Here is a 7,759-nt window from a genome sequence, read left to right as displayed (position 1 = left end):
AACTATTGCCCTCTAATATAAAAATAAACTAAATAATCAAACTTATAATAAATAATAAATACAAGAATCAATTACCTTCTTTAAAAAATCATCAAAACACATTATTTTGTATGATGGTCCTTTTTTTATTATGTGAAAGATTTAAATTAGCATTTGCAAACAAATATTTTTATTTATTTAATCATTTATTAATAAATATCTTTTTGAGTAAAATCATTAGAACAAGTTTAATATCCAAAACACTTATATGATGAGTCAAGCACCCATTTATGTAAGAAAATGGTTATGCAGACTAGAGACTTCTTGAATAGATAATTTTCTATCATTTATTAATTAAATTACTAATTACAACACTATCTTGTAATTTTTAATTTAATAATAAAATAAATAAACCATTTATTTAATTTAATAATTTTTTAATTTAATTAATAGATAAAAAATAAAAAACTATCTAGGGTTACATAGACATTGGGTTTATATAAAAGAGTAAAATATGTAAACCTAGTTTGTAGGAAAGTATCTTGTAAGGAATATGAGGTAGTCCCATACTGCTCTAACCCATATATAAGACTATAAAAGCCCCTTTCCTTTTCTATTCAGCCCTGAAATTACTGCTGCCCTTATTTTCTACGATAGAATCTTTTACTATACAAATCCGGATATGACGTGCGCACTAAGCCCTCCACCGACAGTAAGATTCCATAACCGTCACATCATATCATCTCAACAATTATTCTTTGCAAACAATAATTCATTCTCTCTCCATAAAACAATCAGCTTTTTCATTCTAATCAGTATTCTTATTAGTATTTTATAGTTAGATAGTATTATTGTAATGCATTTTTTTAACAAAATAGATTTTGTTTATACTTAACCAGAGGCAATGTATTCATGTGGAGTATGTAAGCTATTAAAGAGGTGCAGGGTTGTTAAGAGGAATTTTTATGATAAATAATTGTGAGCAGGAGGAATCAGTCCTGTGCAATCATTTAGAGGTTTAAATCTTAACAGATAACATAATTTATGAAACATATCACTACTAATTACATTTAATTATTTCAATTATAATTAATCTTTCATATTTTACTTCAAATTTAAAATATTATTATTTTTATTTCAAAATCTACAATTTTTAGTAATATAAAAAATATTTTAATTGATTTAAAAATTTAATAAATCTTTTTAGTATTTACAAAGATAATAATAAGAGATAAAAATTGATGTTTTTACATCTATAATGTTAAGCTTGTATATAATTACAAATTATTTTTAAAAAATATATATTAAAATAATGTTATTATTATTAAAAATACATTAGAATATTAGATTTATTAAAATCCCTAAAATAGTAAGTATTTATGTTCATGTTTAATAGAGAAATACTAGGCAAGCACACAGAGGAGTGATTCATCAAATGGAATCATTTAATGTAAATAATGATAGGTACATAAATTCAATCATTCACTTGTAAGATCTTCTAATTTATACGTGGTTTTAAATATCTTTAGGTAGATAACAAACCTTCATCTTCATTAATAGGTTTTATCCATATTGTCCAATGTTACTTCTCCATTGAAGAATGAATTCAATTGATCTAGTATGAAAATGATTTTATCATTCTACTTGACATTTGACCATCTCAACTAAAATTTTTAGCTTCTAATATACTATAATAAAAAGAAAAAAACTCTTCAAATAGAATCTTTATCAAATAATTTATAACTTAATACCTTAATAAAATGCTATTAAAACTAAAATTAGTTTTATATGTGCCAAAATAAATTTTGATAATATATTCAAACTTTAATATATAATAAAAATTTAAAAATAACTTATATAAATATGTCAAAAATTATATTTTATAATAAATTTAAATAGTAGAAACTAGAATGATATCTATATAGCAATACAACAATTAACGCATCTCCCTTATCCACTATTTTTTAATTAATTTACAATTAATCTTTTAATAATTTTTAATAATAAAATAAATTTATAAATTGAATGTTTTTTTTTAACAATAACAATAATCATATTTAATATTTTGATTGGTGGTGTGAAGCTTGTAATTGTGATTTCTACTTCTTCATATGCTTTATTTTTCATGGGAGGACCAACCGCAGAGAGAAATAACTCAGTTAAAAAAAAAAGCTTACAATTTGGTAGTGCTTGTCTCTTTCGAAAATAGAGTACCCCACGATAAAGTAGTCAAAGGGAAGCATATGAATGTGATTAGTCCATTACCTATAATAAGGTGCCTTACCCACTCCCAAGCTCTTCACAAAGCCTTAAAAACAACTGACCCTGCTGGGATAATGGGATAATGGATAAGGAGAAGAAGGTGAATTTTGCTAAAACAAAATTGAGAGGGAATGCTCTAACTTGGTTATAAAAATTGAGAGAGTAGCTAGGGGAATACCTAAGATCGCCACGTGGAGTAGGATGATAGCCATGATAAAGGATCAGTTCCTTCCATCTGATTATGCAATTTAAACAAAGAGGTTGAGAAAAAATCTAAAGAAAAAAGATATGGATGTGATGACCTATACTGAGCAATTTCACAAGTTGAGTATAAGATGTGGATTGGAAGATGAAGAGGAAAAATTAGCAAGATACTTGAATGGGTTGAGGTGTAACTTGCAAGATGAGATTGGTTTGAGTGTTCCTAAGAAACTAGGAAAAAAAAATTAGTTGGATATAAGGGCAGAAGAAAAGGTCAAGAGAAAACAAGAGAGACAAGGAGGAGGCAGAGGTAATGCAAATAGGGGAAAAGGACTTAAACAGGGTAATGACAACCTTGGGGAAGAGGATAGAAGCAAGGGTAAGGAATCAAATGTGAATCAGAGAGGAGGTTATTGAGGAGGTGGTAGATTTGGATCAGGTAGAGGATCAGGTGTGTTCATTAGTAGGCATTATAATTGCAATGAAGTGGGGAACCCATCCTTCAAGTGTCCTGAGAAGAATGCAAATTTTGAAAAGAGAAATGAGAATAAGGTTCAATTGGTTCAAGAAGAGGCAAGTGATGGCACCCGTGATGTATACCTAGAGGTAGGAGAAGCATTAATGATTAGAAGAACACCATTGGAAGACCACATCAAGCCAAAGGTTTCAATTTTCACAACTCATTGTAAGAGCAAAGGTAAGGTGTGTAAAATGGTAATAGATTTAGGTTCTCATGATAACTTGGTTTCTCAAGAGATGGTGGACAAGTTGCAGTTGGAAAGACTACCTCATCGACATCCTTACAAATCTTCTTGGGTAAGTGATAAACAATTTCTTGTTGTTAGAGAGAAAGCATTTGTTCATTTTTCAATTGGTGGCTACTATGATAGATTTTTATGTGATCTAGTACCCATGGATTTCGCCACATATTGTTAGGGAGGCCTTGGCAATACAATAGAAGGACAATTCATGATGGTTTTCATAATACTTATACTGTTAGGAAGGATGGCAAAACCTTTTTGTTAAACGCTTTGTAGGATGACACCATTTTTCAATCAAGGATTATCTTCATGGGGAAGGAGTTATTGAATGTGAAATTTTGTAAAGAAGAGGTAACCAAGGCTAAGAGAATATGGGTTCTGAAATAGTTAGATGGAAAACCAAGTGTTGGTATGGTTCCTATTGTGTCCAAGAGAGTGGGACAAAAATCATGTTCTATTTTGCAGGTTGATGGTGGCTCTAGATAGCCAAGGAATGAGTACAAATGGAAGAGATCAGTAAATAGATGTTGGAGGATTAATATTCCATGGAGTTTTGATGCAGGTGAAGGTCACAGGTTGGTAAAAGAAGTGTTGGGCAGCAAGGAGTTAATGTTGCAGCAGTCTAGTGTGTGAATGCACGATGGAGTTGGCAAGGATTTTTCTTATTATGGCCAAGATAGTAGAATACCAGCAAGGAGTATGAATGGAGTAAGAGGAAGACTTCTTTTCAGTACATTCTCTTGTGACAAGAGACTTTTTGTAGGGGGGTTGTATGGTGCAAGAGCACCCAAGGGTCCAATGAGACCTCATGAGTAAATATGTGATGTTGAGTCTAGATGAAATATAATAAGGTCATTTTGATCAATATTTGATGTAATAAGACCATTTATGGTCCATGATGTAATAATTTGGGTCAATATGTCATGTTGTCTAGTTGTGTCAAAAAGTTGTCAAATTGTGTCAAATATTGCCATATGAGCAAATAAATGTAAAAATGCTCTTTATTGGTGTGAATATCATGTTTTAGGTTATTTTGGTTCTAATTAGGAGTGTTTTTTAATCAAATGTTGACAAAAATCAAACAATGTAAGGTTGTCATGAAATAACTTGTTAAAGTTGTCATTTTTGAATTCCAATGGTCATGATTAGTTTTGAAAGTTAGTTGGGAGGTTGATTTAGGTTCAAGGGGAATTGGATCATGTTTAAATACTCATTTAAAATCCTATAAAAGGTTTTTGATGGTCAAAATTGATTGACATTGCAATATTTTGGAGTTTGGCAATGAAATACATGGTTTTCCCTGCAATTTTGGTCTAAAATCTGAACTTCCAACTACTATAACTCTCCATTCATAACATTTTTTTATCTGATTCCTTTTGGAAGTGCTAGTGAAATATTTTAAATTTCATTTGGAACTAGTTAGAGGATCTTTTAATCTAATTTGTGCATTTTATTTTGACTGTCCTAAAATCAACCACTTTTGACAGGTGTTTTGCAAGGGTTTCAAGGTCACAATGAAGAATTGACCCATTCCACTTTATGTATCCATTGTTTCTTGTGGAATGGGTATGTAAAGTTGTATTATAGGATTTAATAACATTATGAGTGTAAGTGTGGCCATGGATATGTGATGGTGAAACCCTAGGGTGAAGAGAGGTGAGGAATAGTGTGTTGAGTAAGTGGAAATTTGGTGCCCTATATGGATCTAAGTGAAACCATTGAATGAGTGGGTGTTTTTATGGTTTTTGGAGTTTTTTAGGTCATTTGGATGGTGTTTAATCCATTTTTAGAGTTGTGAAGTGTTTGGAGGGGGTGTGTATGTGAAAGCTCTAGTTTGTAGGCCTAAAAAGGAGGGTTTTGTGTTTGGGTGATTAAAAGAGAATTTAACTGTCTAAAACCTGGAAAATTTGTTGATTTTCATCCTTTTGTAAGAATTTTTTTGGGTGTGGATCCTTTTTGAATATTTTTTGAGGTAGTTTCTTTGTAAAAGTGGGCTATTTAGCCTAGTTTCAAGTGTAGCAGGGTGTTGGTCGGTACAGTTGGTCCAAAGTACCTATACCTGGTTTTTGGATATGTTTTATAAAATTAAAATGGGTGTCTTAATATTTAACTTTTTTGGTACGTTTTTTGGTAAATTTTTTAATTATTGTTAAATTACCCGATTTGGAGGGCTAGTAGGAATAAACCTCTTAAGTGCAGTTTTGTGTATTGGGAAGTGAAGCAGTAAACTTGGGAATGTGGAACTTTGTGTCAAGGTATAATAGGTGTGTTAAACCCTTGATTTTTTTTTTTAAATCCATTGAAGTTGAAAACCCCATTTGAGTGGTTTGGTGATGCCTTGAGAGTGCATTAAGACAAGGTGTGAAAGGTTGAGGAACCTAGTATTGGATAATTGGAGTTTGATTTTTTACAAGGTAAGTTGAGTGTGATAAGAATTTGGTATGAGTCTCTCCATCATTTTATTTGTTTAAATTTAATTTATATGTGTTTATCTAATTTTCAATCATTTAAGAGTTTGTAAGAAATTTATGCATCATCTCTCTTATTAGATTTAGCATTTGGAAGTGTTATTCTATACTTTGGCTTCCTTTCAATTGGTATTAGAGCTTGGCCAGTGTCTCTATTATTTTTGGCTTGATGGATTTTTTTTGTTGATGTAGATTTAGTGGGAGTTTTGCAAAGGAAGGTTTCATAACTTTGTTGCAACTTTGGTATGGCAGCACATCTAGTAGATAGCAATGGGTAAATTTAATGGTAGCAATGGATAAATTTAATGGTCGCAATTTTGAGGTGTGGAAACTCTAAATGGAGGACATACTTGTGGATAGAGATCTATGGGCTGCAATTTATTCAATGAAACCTTTAAATACGCTTTAGGGTGAATAGGATAAAATGGATCATGTAAGGCTCTATCTAGTTAATTTAGTGCTCTTGAATGTCTATGAGGAGAAGACTGCTAGTTCACTTAGGAAAAATTTTGGTGATATTTATCAAGGGAAAACAATAGTAAATAATTTATTCCTAATAAATAATTAGTATTATTTGAAGATTGATGAAGGAGGGTTCATTGCAAATCACATGAATGCATTCAACATGCTAGTTTCTCAATTAAAGTATGTTGGTGAGGAGATTGATGATCAAGATAAATGTATGCTTCTATTATGTTCTATGTCAGAATCATGGGATCACCTTGTGATGGTCACTGGAAGAACAACAACCACCTTGTGATGGTCACTGGAAGAACAACAACCACCTTGTGATGGTCATTGGAAGCACAACAACCACTTTCAATTTTGAGGATGTGGTTGGTTTGATTTTATCTAAAGAGATGTGAAGAAAATATTTTGAGATAGCTAACAAGGCCCTAGTTGCTCATGGTAGAATAATGGAGAAAGAAAATAAAAAAGAAAAGAATGTTAAATCAATCTCTTTGAGGAGATTTAAGTCTCGTGGTAAAAATTCTAGCATAAAATGTTGAAATTGTGAAAAATCTAACCATTTTCGAATAAAGTGCAAGGAGGAGAAGAAAAAAAAAAGGTAAAAAGTATTTCTTTGATTTTGACTCTGATAAATCCTCTCATGGTGAAGTATATTCTTTTGTCATAGCCTTGGCAACACATGCATCAAATAATGTGTGGTTGATATATTTAGTTGCCTATTTCCACATGAGCTCTCACAAAGGTTGGTTTTCAAAGTATGACAAGTTTGATGGTGGGAGGCATATCTAGGTGATGAATCTCACCTAAAGTTTGTTGTCCGTGGAAGAGTCAAGATTCGATTCCTTGATGGCAAAGTAAAAGGGATTGATGGTCTTGCATATCCTTGGTTTGGCATGAAAATTGATTTTAGTTAGCAAGCTGAGTGATGTGGGTGTGCAAGTTATTTTCTTGGGTAATACATGTAAGATGAGAAGAGTATCTATGGTTCTTGCTAAGAGTGTTTAGATTGGCACCTTGTATAAGATAGATGTAACATCCCGCAAAGGAACCCTAAAGGATCTAACCAATATAACTCAACTAAGCGGAATTAAAAAAAAAAACATTTAATGAATAACCTAAAGCAATATTATAACTAGAAATAACTTATAAACTCAAATACACATGCGGAAGAAATAATAATAAACTATCCTCTAAGGCTCCTCAACAATGTTATTTAACAACTCACAAAACATACAGAAATATATATCTAATCATAGTTACCAATTTGACCATTCATTAAGAAATGAACATCAATGAGAAAAATAACATAACTAAAAGATTCATTTCCATTTATTTTCACTGATTTGAGAAACTAATTGCATCCATATAAACCATTAACACTAGGTTCATTTTAGGACTGAAATCTAAATGTTCATCCAATTCTCAAAACAACAAATGATTAACATATACTTAATTTAAACTACATTTTATCAACATCGTAATTGCTAACATAAATCCTACAAGATTATATCACTTAAATTACATCATAATTATATCATCTTCCTTGAAGGCAAGTCCAAATTATGTTTACATTTGATATAAACATAACATCAATATAAAGGATATATGAATATTCAC

This window comes from Cryptomeria japonica, chromosome 10 (genome assembly GCF_030272615.1).
Source record: "Cryptomeria japonica chromosome 10, Sugi_1.0, whole genome shotgun sequence".
In the NCBI taxonomy this organism is placed as follows: Eukaryota; Viridiplantae; Streptophyta; class Pinopsida; order Cupressales; family Cupressaceae; genus Cryptomeria; species Cryptomeria japonica.
Note: the sequence above shows the minus strand (reverse complement) of the source record.